Source organism: Spermophilus citellus (assembly GCF_964194105.1).
Source record: "Spermophilus citellus genome assembly, chromosome: 11".
NCBI classification, from domain to species: Eukaryota; Metazoa; Chordata; class Mammalia; order Rodentia; family Sciuridae; genus Spermophilus; species Spermophilus citellus.
Genome location: NC_138192.1, coordinates 53,086,010 through 53,103,420, shown reverse-complemented (window position 1 = coordinate 53,103,420; position 17,411 = coordinate 53,086,010).

Below are 17,411 nucleotides of genomic sequence, written 5' to 3'. Positions count from 1 at the left end.
CACATATTTTCCCCAAAGTGACCATATCTTGTATCACCAATGTAGCACATTTGCAGCTCCATATCTTTTCCACAGCAGTAAATTTACACACTTTGTGTTGTGAACCACAGTGGAAGAAGCTATCAGAGAGACAGACATGGGCATTTGAAGCTAAGGCAAGGCAAAAGTTATAAGAAGGTTTTTAGTGATGATCTTTTTAAACTGTTTGAAACTTCCCCCTATCCCTTACCCCCAGACCTAATCATTGATTTTCAATGATCACTTCCTTTTTCTTTGTCCATCACTGAGAAGTGAGTATAGTAGAAAAATAGAATCTGAAAGTAAAAATCCATGTCAAGTTCTCTGGGCATGTAATGCAGTTGGTCTTTGTCCCCAGTTTCTGTCACAGAGCTCCTAAAACCTTTGAATTTCTTGAGTGACAGGAGTGTTCTTCACATCCTTCCCCCATACTTTGAGGACATGTCTTCCTTCATCTGGGTGTTCATCCACATCCTTTATGATAAACCAGTAAACATCAGTGTTTCCCTGAATTCTGTGAACCATTCCAGCAAATTAATCAAACCAAAGGAAAGGGTGGTAGGAATACTGATTTCTTAAATGAAAATTTAAAGTTTTCTTGGCAAAGAAAAGTCACATACAAACGATTCTATTTTATGCTAATGATGGGTCAAAACCACTTAATTTTGTAATTGAATTTGAAAGAAAAATGCATACAAATCATTATAAACCTGTTAGTGGGTATGTGATATAAAATAACTGAAACATCAATAACATAACTTTGAAAGGATATATAAATATACTGAATGTTTACAATGTATTCAAGTTAATTTGTTACCATTTTAAAATGCAGTGTAAACTTAAAGTGACCTGGATAAAATTTCAATGTAAATGACAAACTACCATAGAATATATAAAGAGAAGTGGGAGAGGAAACAAAACATGTCACTAAATCAGCAAACCACAAATTAAACTATTAAGAAAAGTAGGAAAAACAATTATAGAAATATAGAAAACAACTTACAAAGTAGGAGTAGTGAGTGCAGCTCAATTCATTAAAAATAAGCTATAGTGTTGGTAAGGATGTGGGGGAAAAGGCACACTCATACATTGCTGGTGGGACTGCAAATTGGTGCAACCACTATGGAGAGCAGTATAGAGATTCTGCTCTCATATCTGACCCAGCTATCCCATTCCTTGGTTTATACCCAAAGGACTTAAAATCAGCATAATATTGTGACACAGCCACATCAATGTTTATAGAAGCTCAATTCACAATAGCTAGACTATGGAACCAACCTAGGTGTCTCTCAATAGATGAATGGATAAAGGAAATGTGGTATATACACTCAATGAAATATTACTCAACTTTAAAGAAGAGTGAAATTATGGAATTTTCCAGTAGATGGTTGGAGTTGGAGAATATCACACTAAGCAAAATAAGTCAATCCAACAAAACCAAAAGCTGAATATTTTCTCTAATATGCAGATGCTAATTCACAATAAGGTGGGGGTACTAGGGAAGAATAGCATTACCTTAGATTAGGTAAAAGGAAGTGATGGGAGGGGAGGGGAGGGGATATGGGGATAGGAAAGATAATAGAATGAAACAGAAATTATTACTGTATGTATATATATTGACTGGATGACCAGTATGATTCTGCAACATGAACACTCAGAAGAATGAGAAATTATATCCCATCTATGTATATCAAAGTGCATAAATGCATTCTACTATCATGTATAACTAATTAAAACAAATAATATATATTATATATATAAACTAAGCTATAATTATATGTATACATATATATAAACTAAGCTATAATTCTATACACACACACACATACTAATACACACACACAGAGCTATAGAACCAACTGAGGTGCCCTTCAACAGATGAATGGATAAAGAAAATGTGGCATATATACACAATGGAATATTACTAAGCCATAAAAAGAATGACTTTATGACCTTTGGATGGCTCTGGAGACTATATCATGCTAAGTGAAATAAGCCAACCCCCAAACCAAAGGCCAAATGCTCTCACTGATATTCTGATGCTGGCACACAATAGGAGGAGCAGGTAGAGAAGAATAAAAAGTCCAGTGGGTTAGACAAAGGGGAATGAAGGGAAGGAAAGGGGGATGGAAATAGGAAAGACAGTAGAATGAATTGGACATAACTTTCCTATGTTCACATATGAATACACAATCAGTGAAACTCCACATCATGTACAATCACAAGAATGGAAACCTAATTAAAATAAGTTATATTCCATGTATGTATAATATGTCAAAATACACTCTCCTGTCATGTATATCTAAAAAGAACAAGAAAAAAGAAAAAAGAAAACCAATTGAATACTATAGCTTTTAATTTGTTTTTAAGTCAGGAAACAGCATTCTTCCAAAGTTATTTGTATTCTGAATATTTTTGAGGTATTCATACAATTTTGAGATTCCATACAATTTCTAGAGTAGTTTTTTCTGTTTCTCAAAAAAAAAAAAAAAACCATTGGAAATTTGATAGCTATTACATAGCATCTCCAGATAATTTTGAATAGTACAAACATCTTTTAGTTTTATCTTTCAATTCTTGAACAAGACTATGTTCAAGAGTATTCAATTAAATGCCATATATTTATGGATTTTTGTACATCCCTTCCACTTTTGATTTCTAAATTTATCCTATAATATATACAAAATAATTTTAATATTCTCATATCTACTAACACTTTTTTATTCTTGAAGAATAGGTCTATCCAGTATAATATTCCATTTGGTATTGAGAACATGAAGTATATGAGTATAATTGGTTTAAAATATGTTTCAAAGTCTTCTGTTTTGTGATTATCATTTTATGTGACTTTCTTTTCCTTTTTACTAAGTGGGGGTTGATGTATCCTAGTCCCATAGTCATGCTTTCTATTTCTAATTCTCTCCATCTTACCTTATTATATTTGGGAAGTACGATGTGAGTTGTGAGTGTATCTATTCTTATTGCAGTATCCTAGGGAAAGTCCCCTTTTATTTTTATTAGATATTCTAGTTTGCTTCATTTAAATTTATATAAATTTTAAATATATTTTATCTCATATAACTTTTTGTTTTAAACTATGTTTTGCCTACCATAATTTTGCCACTCCAGCTTTCTTTTGGTCACTTTGTATGTAACATTTTTATGTCCTTTTGCTTTCAGTATACTTATGTCCTTAGATATAGAGTTCCCTGTAGATTACAGACAGTTGTATATTTTTTAAAGATTTAATTCTCTAAGAAAAGCTTTTTGTTTTGATTGGTGTTTATTAATAATGCAGTTATAGTCAAATTTCTAAAAGGAATACTGATTTACACCCAATGAATCAGAAGGTGCTACCTATTCTAATTGGCCTCTGAAGTCAGTGGGATAATCTTGTGGGACTGAACCCTCAATCTGTGGAATCTAACGCAACCTGCATTTGGATAGTATCAGAATTGAATGGAGTTATAGGATACCCAGTTGTTGATTCCATTGCTTGGTTTGTGGGAAAAAAACAAAAAACAAAAAACCTCCACATATCTGATCACAGAAGTGTTCTGTGAGTAGAGAGAAAAAAAATTCATTATTCTTTTAAATCCTCTTCCCAAAACATTTAGTGATCTGTACTGCCTTGGGCAATTGTCTTACTATTTGTGATACATTTTTTTTTTTAAATGTTCCAAATGGGACTGAAAACACCTGAACTCATTGGTTTCTAGTGTGGTTCAAATGGTATAAAAATGTGCTCTATAAAATGAAAGGAACTAACTGGCACTGAAAATCCACATTTAAAGCAAACCAAGCTGGCAAAGTTCTTAAGGAAAAATGAAAGATGTCACAAGTGTGATTGAAGTGACGTGCTCTGTAGCTTTTGTGATTGGATCAAAAACTAAAGACTGCACAGTGTCCTCTTACCATGTTTTGTTTTGTTTTTAAATGTTCTCTTGTATGACTTTAAACTGTCCCCTGCCTCTTGAGCTTGTTCTGAATTTGTGATTCCCAGTACTCACTTTTTTCTTATTTGTGGCCATGTATGTTGAGATTCATTCAGCAAAATACGTACTGGGCACCAACTCTGTACTAGGCACCAAAGTATGAACCAAGCCTCTCTCCTCATTCAGTTTATAGTTTAAGGAGCCCAAGCTGACATAGTAGTGAACCTTCTGGTTAGGTTTGAGCTCATCAGTATCCATCAGTTCTGCCTAAAGACACAGATCCCCAGCTGGTCCTAGGTGGATGAGCATGAAAACCTGTTTGAATTGCTTGCTGGTCACAACTGCTGTTGTCCAGCTATGACCTTACAATGAGCAAAAGTATTCCATATTCATTTTATTTATGGGTGTTCTCTCTTTATACTGTCTTCTCTGGTGACAAGCCTACTGTCAAACTTCTGGGAATAGGAGTCATTCTGCTTGTATGATTTTCCTTTATTCATTCATAAATATTTTTCATTCACTCATTCCTTCAACTGATATTTACTGAGAGTACCATGCTAGGCACTGTATTTTACACTGAGGAGATATCTCCTCACATGACAGAAAATGATGTCTTCATGGAGCACCTCTTCTAGCAGGGAAGGCAGTGGTCCAATTAAGCACTCAATTATAATTATGAAGAGGACAGCAGAGAAAAAGTGTGTGGTACTATCAGAGTCTCTCATAGGGTGCTGGACTAGCCTGATTAACTTATCTCCTTGAGGAAGTGACATTCAAACTGAGTTTTAGAGCATGGGTGGTGTTGACCAGGTAAGGGAAGGAAGAGGAACAGTGTGTGTAAAAGTACTAAGGCAAAAGAGAACGTGGTACATTGGAGGATTGGAGGAACTGAAGACTGTATGACTGGAACTTAGTGAGTGAGTGAGTGGAATTAGGGAACAGGATGAGCTGCAGAAGCACATAGCCTTGTAGTTCAAATTTGGCAGTTGGCATTCAAGATTCTAGCTTGAGCATCTGGGTATATGGTGGTATTGTTCACTGAGAGGAGACAATGGCAGAGGAGTAGGTTTTCTGGGCAAAATGATTTTAATTTTGAACACATTAGATTTGCACTGCCTTACAAATATCTAAGAAGAGATTTTAAGCAGATAGTTACTTATAAACATACAAAGTTTAGACTGTGAATTGCTGCTAGTAGCTGTTTTATTCATGGTTGGGTAAATACTCAGGTTCTGGAACCAAAACCTCATATCTATACTGATGGCAAAAGTACCTTATCAGTCTTCTCCCTGAAGTGGAACTTCTAATTGATATTATTTTCATTGCCTCTTGAGATACTGTTAGACTTTGGCAATGCCTCCATATTACATCCCAGGTTTTTTAGATGCAGGATGCTATGTTGGAATATACTGTCAATAAAACTGCCTGATGTCTAGTTACAGTTAAAAATAATGAATTATTGTCTGTTGCAGATATTACTTATTACCTCCTAATATTCACTCGCCCTTCCTCCTTATCAACAGAACATGAACTGCATTTCCTTGGCCTCTTTTATAGTGACCTGTAGCCCTCTATCTGAAGTGACTGCCACTAAGACGTGAAGAGTAGCTTTGTGTGGAGAGAATCATTAACAGGTAGGAGGCAGGGGTGGGGAGAAGCTCATGTCCTTTCTGTTGCTTGGAGTTCAGATGTAATGGCTGGAAAACAAGCTGTAATTTTGGACTATAAAAGTCATGTGGGGCAGAAAAGAAATAAACAAGGAATGTGGGTTCTTGATGACTTTATTGAGTCCCAATATTAGACTTATGTTGATTAAAGTGTCTTTTTTTGTTTTGTTTTTAACCTGTAGACTGGAAAGGAAACTAAGGGAATTTAAGACTTATTTAGATCTCCATCAATACTGATTGAATTGTTTTACTCCATGCATGGCAATTACTTTCATACATTATCATAATGTGACTTATTATGGCATGAAATTTGGTATAAATAGAATAAGTTTGGATCTCATCTAAAGTGCTAGTGGGATCTTGTTTAACATTGTTATCTGTTGCCCAAGGCCTGACCAAAAGCAGAGTAAAAGAAGGGATCTGGAAGATGAGCAAGTGGAAGTAAAGTAAATAGGAACTCCAATGGACAAGAAATGAATTAGTTAATGGTCGCTTTTGTTCCATAGCAAACCAACCAACACTTAGTGACAGCAATGGAATGAGTGTTTGCATCTCCCCCAAATTCATGTTGAAGCCTTAGTCCCTAATGTGATAATATTTGGAGGTGGGGTCTTTGGGTGTTAATTAGGTTAAATGTGTGAGGTGGAGTCCCCATGATGAGATTCATACCCTATATAAGGAGCTTTCTCTCTGCCATGTGAGAACACAGCAAGAAGCCAACTGTCTGCAAATCAGGAAAGGGATCCTCATCAGACCGCGCATTTGCCAGAATCTTGGTTTTGGACTTTCCAGCCTCCAGAATTGTGAGAAAATAAATGTTTGTTGTTTTAGCCACTCAATCCATTTTTTTTTTGAGAGAGAGAATTTTTAAATTTTTTTTTTTTTTTTTTTTTTTTTTAGTTTTCGGTGGACACAACATCTTTTATTTTATTTTTATGTGGTGCTGAGGATCTAACCCAGCGTCCTGGGCATGTCAGGCGAGAGCGCTGCTGCTTGAGCCACATCCCCAGTCCTCAATCCATTTTTTTATTTCAATTTTTTATTTTAGCTGCCTGAACTAACACAGTGACTTAGAACACAAACTATTTATTTAAATGATGCTTTTGCAGATTGATAACTTGGGCTGGGTTCAGTTAGACTGCTCTGTTGATCCAGGCCAGGCTTGGCTGCTCTTGGCTGGAGCTCAAATTTGCACCTGTAATTGGGAACCAGGTCAGCTGTGCTGACTGACCTTTGATTGAGTGCGTTGCTTTTCCTCTACGTAGCCTCTTACTCTCTAGGATTCATTCACATGGTGATAGGGGTAAGTGTACCCCCAAAATGAGAGCAAGAGTGCATAGCTTCTAGAACCAAAGTGCGTCTGCATCCATCTATTGGCCAGAAGAAGTCAGAAGCCCAGCTCAGACTAAAGGGGTGAAAAAAATTTTATTTCTTGATGAAAAGAGAATGTGGGAGTTTTGGTAACTGTTTTTGCAATCCACTACCCCAATACCTAAATATCTAATTTCAAAGGAGAAATGGGAGAATCTAGGGCCTAGCTTGAGTAAGATATCTGAACACCCTCAGTAGGAAACATAACCCAGGGCTTAGGAATGTGGCAGTGAGATAAGCCCTGACTGTGTTGTTGCTTGGCTAGATTCCTTATTTATAATGGCTATCTCATGGGCTTGGGAGTATTATATGTATGTAAATCTCCTAGAACAGTACCTGGCATGTGGTTAAGCAGTAGTAAAAGACAGTTGTTAAAGTTATTAAAGGATGTTGTTGTGGCATAGGGTCTGGACCAGGATCAAGAATGGAAGCCTGGGCAAGAAAGAGGTTGGTTCAGGTTGGCAAAGAGAAGTTATCCTAGGATCAGACAGTGGAGTAGGGCAAGACAGGGTTCAGGTCAGATGGTCTAGGGGCTCTTCTTGTAGGTATAGGAACACAGGTTAGCACATCTTCTAGTACTAACAGTAAGAGCCAACATTTATTGAGCACTTATAAGCACTAGTCTAATTGCTTTTCAGGTATTAACTCATTCAATTCTCATAACACCCCACAGAATTATTGTTATTTCTGTCTTATACTCAGGGAAACTGAGGCACAAAGAGATGCTAGCACTTTGCCCACGGTCACACAACTCACAAGTGATGAGCTAGGATGCCAACCAGATTTGTCTCACTCCCTGATCTAAGCATCCTGCTTCCTCACTACATCCTGGAAAGACTCAAAGTGGAAGCCAATGGCAGGCAAGAGAAGCCTAGAAATTTCTAGACAGGGAGGGGCAACTCAAACAGGCACTTATGGCATCCAAAGAACAACTGAACATCTGCTGGAGGGTGGGGGAGAGAGAATTGTCTTAATAATTGAGACTTCTATGTGGCTCAGTGCTGCCATTTGCACTATTTTTGGCATTGAATTTTCTAGTCCTTAAAATGAGGAAGGTGAGAATTACTTTCCTTTAACAATTGAGCTATTGGAAAGGGCAGTCTCTACTTCTGGTCTTCACTTTCTTCTCTCCTACTCTTTTAGCTTAAGGTGGCCTGACCTGCCAACCTCCGCCTAGGTCCAGGTCGTCAGTGGCCTGGGATGACCACAGCCAGTGGATCAGTCCTCATTGCTTGGCATTGGAGAGCTGTGGGTTATTCATTTACTGAAGGGCTTTCCCTGCTGTCCAGATAATGTGGGCCTGGAGGAAGAGCCTCTTACCCTTTGTTAAGCCTGTTCTCCAATAATCTACTCATTCTCTCTGAGGGGCCAGGGCCAGACTCCTGCCCTCATCTCCAGCCTGTGTTTACAGTAGCTCATTCCTATGGCCAATTTCAGGCACCTTGACTGATTGAATTTTTCTTTCCTATTCCTTTGAATGATAAAAACATAAATACCTCTACAGCCTCTGACTCATGGTCTAGACTATGGGAATCTGAAATGGGAGTGGTAATTATCATCTATTGAGCCCACATTATAGTACTTTACAATCTATGAGATATATGATTCTGGTCTTATTATACAGATTAGGAAACTGAGGCATACAAGAAAATTAACATATATCTGGTAAAGGAGAAACCTGGATTCCCAGGTCATTTGGACACAAGAGCCTGTGCTTTTCTACTACCTCACGCTGCCTCTAATAATGCACACATTGTAAACCACGGGATCAATAGCTTTATCTGCAATAGCATGAGTCTAATTTGCATTTGTTTAGTTGTTTATTATTTGTTTACTACTATTGCTTTTGGGACACAGCAGAACCTAGCTGACTGATTAAGAATTTCAGACTGCTTCCCAATTGCCCAGGGTGTGAATGCCAAAGGTCTGAATTCTATTTGAATGCCCGAGTGCCTCTTTTTCTATAATTTGTAGCCAGAGTCTATCTTTAATTAGAATGTTCCTGGGATTTTATGAGAAGAGGAAAATGTACTGGTGAGATTACAGATCAATAGCTTTTCCACAGGACAGATACAGAGCAAGCAACAGTTCAGGGATTAGAAATTGCAATCCAGGCATGAAGGCACCTTGGAAAAACACATTTTTTAATTGCATCCCCCTTTGGGATCATTGAGTGTCACTGAAGCCAATAAGTTAAAACTTAATAAGTGAAGCTTAATGGGCGAAGCAGCGTATTAAGGGAGGAAAACTAGAAGCATTTCTTGACCTGGTAATTTGGAAGGAGAGTAGGTGAAGTGTGTAAATTAGAGAAAATTCAAAGGTGAGTCATTTTGGAAATGTATAGTAGACATATATCACACTAACTGCATCTCAGAATTGTGAATCCCACCCATGAAATCCATTAAAGTACGGCTTCCTCACATTTTTACTTGCATCATTATTTGCTTGATTTTGTCATATGTGGTCTATGTTTATTTAAAACTTCAAATGAATTAAAATGATTCTTTTGCTGAAGTTTTAATGATGCTCCCTTGAGGTGGTAAGAGGCACTTTGGTGGTAAGAGTCCCAGGGCTGAGAATTATGGTATTATAGAAATGAAACCCACGTGCTACCTTCTTTCATTTGTAATTTAGAAGGAACAGCTGGATATAGTGTTTCAGAGCTTAAGGCAAAAAAGACAGGAAATTCAGTGTTCTAATAGCCTGGACTGAAAGGAGAAGTGAAAGAGTAGTGACCAGTCACCTTTGACCTTCTTGCCTAAATCTAATCCTGTCATTTCAGGAAAGGAAAAGATATTCTGTAAGGAATTTCATACCGCCCAAGTCTTAGGATCTTATGTCTAGAAGTTTATTTATCCAACAAATATTTAGTAAGGCTCTATCATGTGCCAGGTTCTGGGCTATACCACAGGCATTCAGTGGTGAAGCCACTTGGGCCGTTGTCCTCAAAAAAATGACATTTTCTTGTGGGCTAGACTGACAATCAAGAAATAAGTGTGGCACTCCAGTCAGAATGACAGTAATCAAGAATACAAATAATAATTAATGTTGGAGAGGATGTGGGGGAAAAGGAACAATTTTACACTATTGATGGGACTGTAAATTAGTACAACCACGTTGGAAATCAGTATGGAGGGTTCTCAAAAGACCAGACATGGAACTGCCATATGACCCCAGCTATACAGCTCCTTGGTATTTATCCAAAAAATTAAAGTCATCATAATAGAATGATGCACACACACCCATGTTTATAGCAGCACAGTCCATGATAGTCAAACTGTGGAACCAACCTAGGTGTCCATCAATGAATGACTGGATAAAGAAAATGTTATATATTATACAATGGAGTTTTATTCAGCCATCTGAGAAATGAAATTATGTCATCTGCAGGACAATGGATGGAACTAGAAACTATGTTAAGAGAAATAAGTCAAACTCAAAATGGCAAGGGTGGTATGTTTTATCTTATATGGATAAACTAGAGAGGAAAAAGGAGAAGAAAGGTGAGGAGGAGGGATCTCATGAAAATCAAAGGGAAGATGAGTAAAGAAAAAGAACCAAGAGGAGGGAGAGGGAGAAAGAGAGGGAAGTGCTGGGGAGGGATACTGACCAAATTATATTGTTATATTTTGTGTGTCTACAAATATGTAACAGCAAATCCCATTAATATGTACCACCATCATGCACCAATAGAAAAAGGTGAGAAGAAATAAGTGTGGTATTATGTCAGTTTATGCTAAGTACAATTTAAAAAGAAGCAGGATAAAGGGAGATATATTTCTAGGGAAGAGATGTTCTCTTATTCAGAGTGATTAGGAGGACTCTCTGAGATCATTCTGCTGTATTTGAACAAAGAATTGGTCTGTACTAAAACTCAGTGGAGTAAAAAATAGCTAGTACAATGGACTTGTAAGTCTATATCACAGGGAGATTAAGAGAGAAAGATCACCAGAATTCCTTTTGAAATCCATAATGCCTTTGCTGTACTATTGAATTAATATTTAGGAAAGGACCTTAGGTCCCACAGATATCATTGCCAGAAAGTTCCCACATCCCGGGCTTGAAAATGCAGAGTTCTATAGCCCTGCTAAAAATAGGAATCTGTGACGGTAAGGACCAATGAACACCCCCAGTTTGGATGCTGACTTAGTTTATCATTTTACCTGGTTTCTTCCCAATGACAATAGAAACAAGCAAGGCAATTATCCAACTCTAGGCAAAGACAAATCGAGATGCTTGGACTACACAATGCACAGTAGTCATTCTTTTTGACAGGTTGTCATGGTGTGTTAAATAAAATTTCTAATCTAATATCTGAGAGTGAGAAATAACATGGCGTACAAACTTCAGCAAGAACAGAACTGGCTATTTGGGGAAGTTTTACCTTCAAGACAAAAATCACTTGTTTACTTAAGCAAGCCATTATCCATCTGCCTTTGTATGCTCAAATCTTCAGTCTATTTAGGACTTTTGCCTTGGTTAGAAATCATTTGTTTATAAGAAACAACCCATTCAAATAGTCTTAAGAAAATCTGGAGAAATTATTTTAGGAAGATACAAAGCAATAGCCTAGAACCCAAGGGAAGGAAGCCAGTTTGGCTCACAGGATATTGGAACTTTAGAAACTCAGAAGAAAGGGGAGTCCTTTCTCTAACTTTCTGCAGTCTTGTGACATCTTGTCTTTGCCTTTGTTGCTCATCTGCTCTTTTGTGTCTCTCTGAAGGATGTGTTTCTAGGTTTCTTTGAGCATACAGCTGCTTTACTTTCTTGTTCATTCTTAAAAAGAGACTGAATAGAACTAACCCTACCTAATGAATAAATATGTGTAAAAAAGCAGGTTATAAATAGACATCCATAGTGCAATTCTATTCTATAAACAAATTTCATATGTGTATGTATGCTTAGCTCTAAGAAATGCACTGAAGTGTTTTTTTTTTGTGTGGTTATCTCTAAATGGCGGGATTATGGGTAAATTTATTTATTTATTTTTGTGTTTACTGTGTATGTACTTTTCTAAATTAGCATGGAAATTGTTACTTTTTTAACTGTGAAAAAGTTATTGGATAAAAAGTTAAGATGAAACAGATATAGGATATCCAAGTGGTCCCGAGTCATACCTAAGAATGTAGCCATTAGTTATGTGCCAGATCAAAGGTTCAGGAGGGAGGGTGTAAAGAAAAAGATGACCAAGTATACTGGGAAAGAGAGCAGGAAATACTGCATAGGCTCTTTATTTCTAAGCTTATTTAATGGTTTTCTAGAAAACACCCTCTGATAGTTGTCAGTACCATGGTAGGAACAAAATTTGTAAACACTGATACCACACTTACCAGACCTCTGGATCTTCTCTCTGTTTTTTTTTTTTTTCCTTCTTGGTTTACTCATGCAACTGTGAAATACGTTGTCTCAGACTGTCAGTTCTAGAGTATCCTGTGTGTTGTAGGGTTGACGGCACAGTGAGAGCCAAGTGTTAAAGTTGAAGCTCTGCATTACATCTATTCCCTGACTTGCCCCTTTGGAAGACATCAGAGTGGAGCCTGTCAGTTCCTCTCCCTGGTACAAGACACCACCTGAAAAAGCTGGTTCTTAGAGCCTTTCCGGGACTCCTATCATTACCCTGACCAAGTTCACACTGCTTGGCACAGCAGAGAAAGCTAATGCCTGGCTGACATCTACTCCCCATCTCATTTCTTGCCACCTTCCCCTTTTCATTCGCACTACAGTCACACTAAATCGCCAGTAGCTCTCTTAATACACATGGCATTTCACACCTCCTTGCACTGGTACTTGCTGTTCCTTCCTTTGGGAATGTTCTTCTCCTCCTTTGTCCCCTTGGAAGCCTTTCTTCTGCTCGATGTCACATGTTTGGGGGAGATTTCCTTGAAATCTTAAAGAAAACGTTCTTCTGGTGTACCTTTCTGCCTTACAACACCCCTGACTTTGCTTCCTTTACAAAGTTGCATAGTAATTTGTTTATGCCCATCTATTCTGCTAGAGAAGAGGCAAGGACCACAGTACAAGAACTATCTTCTTGGGGGCAAGAACCATATTGACGTTTTCGGATTCTCAATTTTTTTTTTAGCTCACAGATGCTCAGTAAATATTTCTTAAATATTTAATACATAAATAATTCCAACTTGGACTCCTGCAAATATTGTGTATTGGAAGGTACAGGGGATTATAAAGTCAAAGGGGAAAGAAGATAAATGATAATAGAGGCTTATAGACATTATCTCCTTTAATCTCAGTAGCTCCATGAGATTTTTATTATCCATTCATTTTCCATGTGAGGAACTGTAACTCAGAGAAGCTAAAAATCTTGCTCAAAGCCATGCTTTCTGAAAGTAGCAGAACTAGGATTTGAACCTGGTGACAAGCCTATGCTCCTTTAATGATAGAAACCGTGTGAATCTCAACCTTTGTGTGCTGTTAATGAGCTTTGTGACCTAAAGCAGTTCATTTAGCCAATTAAGGTCAGGTTTCCCATCTATGTAGCAAAGTAAACTCAAAGGAAGTAGTTCTCACACCCTGGTTGCACATTAGTGTCGCTTGCCAAACCTTTATAAAATACTCATGGGCAGCTCCCAAGCCAAGATATTCTACTATCATTTGTGTAGGGTGGTACTTGGAGATTAATATATATTTTTAAATCTCCAGGGGATCCTAATGTGCAGCCAGAATTAAGAAGCAATGCTTTAGCTCACTATTTCTCAAACCTTAACATGCATATATAACTCATCTAAAGACCTCGTTAAACGAAGATTTCAATTCAGTAAATTTGCAGTGGGGCTCTAGTTACTGCATTGCTAATAGGCTTTCAGGTGGGGGTGCCACTGGTAATCTTCACACTGTACTTGGAGTGTCCAGTCTTGAGGGGAGCAGACTGCAGCCTAAATGATCAGATCTAAATTACTTAAACAAAGTATTTATTGATACATCACCTCCTCTCCTTACACAAATGGTGCTTCCTTTGATTTTTTTTTTTGATTCAGTCTCTATGAACCTGTAGTCTTTGGCCCCAAGTGGCCCTATTCATCATCATCTTTATTGTTAGGAGTGCCTAGCAGTTACAGTTCTTCTGATAAATTCCCAGGGGTTAGGAAGCAAGGTAGAAGACCCAACTAGGAGCACAGCTGGAAAAGGATCTTAGGCAGGCAATCAGGGCAGCAGGTAATACCAACCCAAACACTCAGGAATCCAAAGTGGACCCTAATGGAAAGTGTGGGAACTCTGGTTTTTGTTCAGTACTCAAGTGCCTGGCTGGTTGAATCTACAGGCTAGTTCAGTAAGGGATGGGTTATGGGGGTAAATGCAGGTGAGGCAACGGATGAGGAAACTGTTAAATAAAATTGAGTCAGAGGCTTAGGATGATCCACAGTGGCTTTCCACGAGGTCAAGCTGTCAACAATCATCAACCAACAGATATGCAGTTATTCACTGTCTCTCCTACCTACAAGTCCTGGGCTGTTATTGTGTTGTGTGTGAGGGATGAATGAGTTTTGTAAATGTTTGTAAATCAGAAGAGAAACCTTGTTTGTAAAGGGTCTACTGCCATCAGATCCAGTTCCCAGAAAACCTCCCGGCACCACATCACATCAAAGACATTTGAGCAATTTATAGACTGACAACTGTGATGCTTTGGTTGAACAATCTACTGGGACTCCATATCTACACTGCTACATGAATATGGATATAGTACATAGAATGTTTGGTATTCATATTACCAATGAGAGGAAGATTTGCCCCTTTACGAGGAAACACACAGAGAAAAATCTAAGACATTAGGGAGAATTTTCTTTCCCCAAATTTGAGGAGCCATTGGTGTATTCACTTAGAATGGAACTTCAAGAGCTGATTTTTTTTTTTTTAAATTTCAAAGTTTTCTTTTAGGTTTAAATTTTGCATAGTGTGGAGACAGGGCAGGACTTGGATGACCTCCTGGAACCATCTTCCAAATTTGGTTATGTGTTTATGGATTGGAAAACCCACCACCTTCACTGCCTGGGTATCCTAGACACTGAATGTTTTTCACAGATTTGGTAGCAGGAACACCCAACCTCTTTGTTTAACCACTTGAAAAGGAGGATTAAGGGAAAAAAAATCAGAGACTAGCTACAACTAGATGGAATGGAACTTGTTTTGTGAAGCAGAGCCTCTCATTTTGGCTGTATTCCTCATGAAAACTGAGGTCAAAGCTTCATTTGCTTCATTCAAATCCAGTACCACTAGGACCCTGTGGCAGAATGCCACATCACCCCTTGCTTAGGCCATGTTTGGGCACAATCTTATTGGTGAGGTCTTGCTTTATTCCAAGGAACAAACAGGGTAAAATTCCTGATCTTCCTTTGTGTCACCAGTAACCTGACCTGCAGGCTTGTATCTGAATCCTGAAACCTTGGGGTTCACTGCTCAAATATAATACTTGGGAAAAGAAGAAAAGGAGTAAAGAGACTCTTCTTAACCTTTGCAAATGTCACACACTATTTATATAACATTTACCACTTTTATTTTTCACAGCCCAGGATTTTGTGAGGAGAAAGGGGCAGGCACCTTCAACTAAACCACATTCCTACAGGTTTTAAATTACAGACTCTCCTTTCTGCCTAAACTCATTGTATGGACATCATTCCTCAGGGGCTGATTGTCTCATAAACAACTTGAATTCTGTTTCTTGGATAATTGACAAAACTGGTTTTCTAATAGCTTCAGGAGACAAACATTTTCCCTCAAAATTAAATGAATCAACTGTCCTAAAAGACAAGTCACTATCTGTTGGTTGGAAGCTTTGGAATTCTTTTCGTCTGGTCATAAAAAAAAAAAAAATGCACCGAATTTTCATTTTCAAATCCAATCTTATTACATAATATTGTTCTTTTTCAAAGACTGGACTTAATCTAAGGTTTCTTCTGTTTTGCTTGTGTAATCACTTGAGGCCTAAACCTAACTGAATGAGTTGTCATATGAAGGCTAAATATTTCATAAATGCTAGGAGGAAGCCATGGAGTTTCATTTTGACAACCATCCTACCTGCAGGTAGATGAAAAAAAAAAAAAAGCAAATACAAGTTAATGCCATTGAAGATAAAGGGAACATGTACCTCCAGGAAATGTGACAGACAAGTATATAACTGTTGTGCTCCCATTGAAAGCACGTGTTTCAACTGTAGTGCAGTTTTCATATATTTGATCCTTCAATAAAAATAGAGATTTTTGGATCATGAGCTTCTAAATAGCTTAAGTGTTTGAGTGTTTTAGAATGACACACTTCATTTTGTTTTAAAATGGGTGCCACAACTCAAGTCAGAGATTGTCTGCTGGCAGTGTCTCGGGTACCTTGACCCAGAAGTATTTTGTTTGGCTCTCACTATGTTTAAAAGTGAATTGGTTGCCATATTTTAAAATGAGGTGTTTCAAAAAAAGATAAAGATTCCTCTACTCTCTCAGAAAATGGGTAGGTTCTAAAAGGGATTGGTTCATATTCCCATTTGGTCTTGATGTGCTGGGACTGGGTAGGTCTATATTTTCTCTCCAGTTTGCTAGTGGCTGAGGACCACTTTGCTCATCTCTGTTGCCTCCCTGATCCCTGTAGGCTGTTGGCTCCTGTAGTACCTTGTGGCATGGTGGCCCATAGGTGTCCCCTAAGACATTGTAAATCTCTCCCTTTAATTCTTTGGTGGAGACATTATTTATCTTTTTCTTCTTGTGTAAGCATTGCAGCTTACATGAAGGATCCCTGAATTAAGGGCCAGGGACTAGTGCCTAGTGATAACTTCTTTTATCTAACAGAATGAATTCAGAGTCGTTAATCTTTCAGACTCTTCTTCTTTATCTGTATCTTCTTCTTTATCTTTTTATGAGGGGTTCACTGATTCATTGATTCATTCAACTAAGATTCAAGACACACCCTGATCCACAGATTTGAGTATGCACCAAAGGACTCAATTTAAAAATGACACAAACCAATCTGTAGACATGTCCCCGGTTGATGTGCCACATCTTTTGTAGGAAGAGTGACCTAGAAGGCCTTTAGATGGTTTCCCATAGCGTCTGCCTCTCCTAATCAATCACAGTCTCCATTACCTGCCTGACCTGTCAGTCATGGAAGTTCACCAATGGTTCTGCACCTCTGCAGCTCTCTCCTGCTCTAATATCCTGTGGGTTTTCCCTCTCTTCCAACACTTGCCTCTTTCTCTACCTTGTCTCTTTCCTTTTGTTCTCCTTCTGCCTCCATCTCCCCCAGCCTAAGGCTTGCCAAGGGCTTGGCTTTTAAAGTCGGCTGTTTCTGGCGAGAGTATTCTGGCTTCGTCCCTTTGCTGCTTTTCATCCTCACCTTGACAATAAGGACACCATTCTCAGTTTTACTCGGTGGCTTGGTTTACTGTTCACAGCAGTTTCCCTCCCTTCTCTGCAGCAGCTGTTCT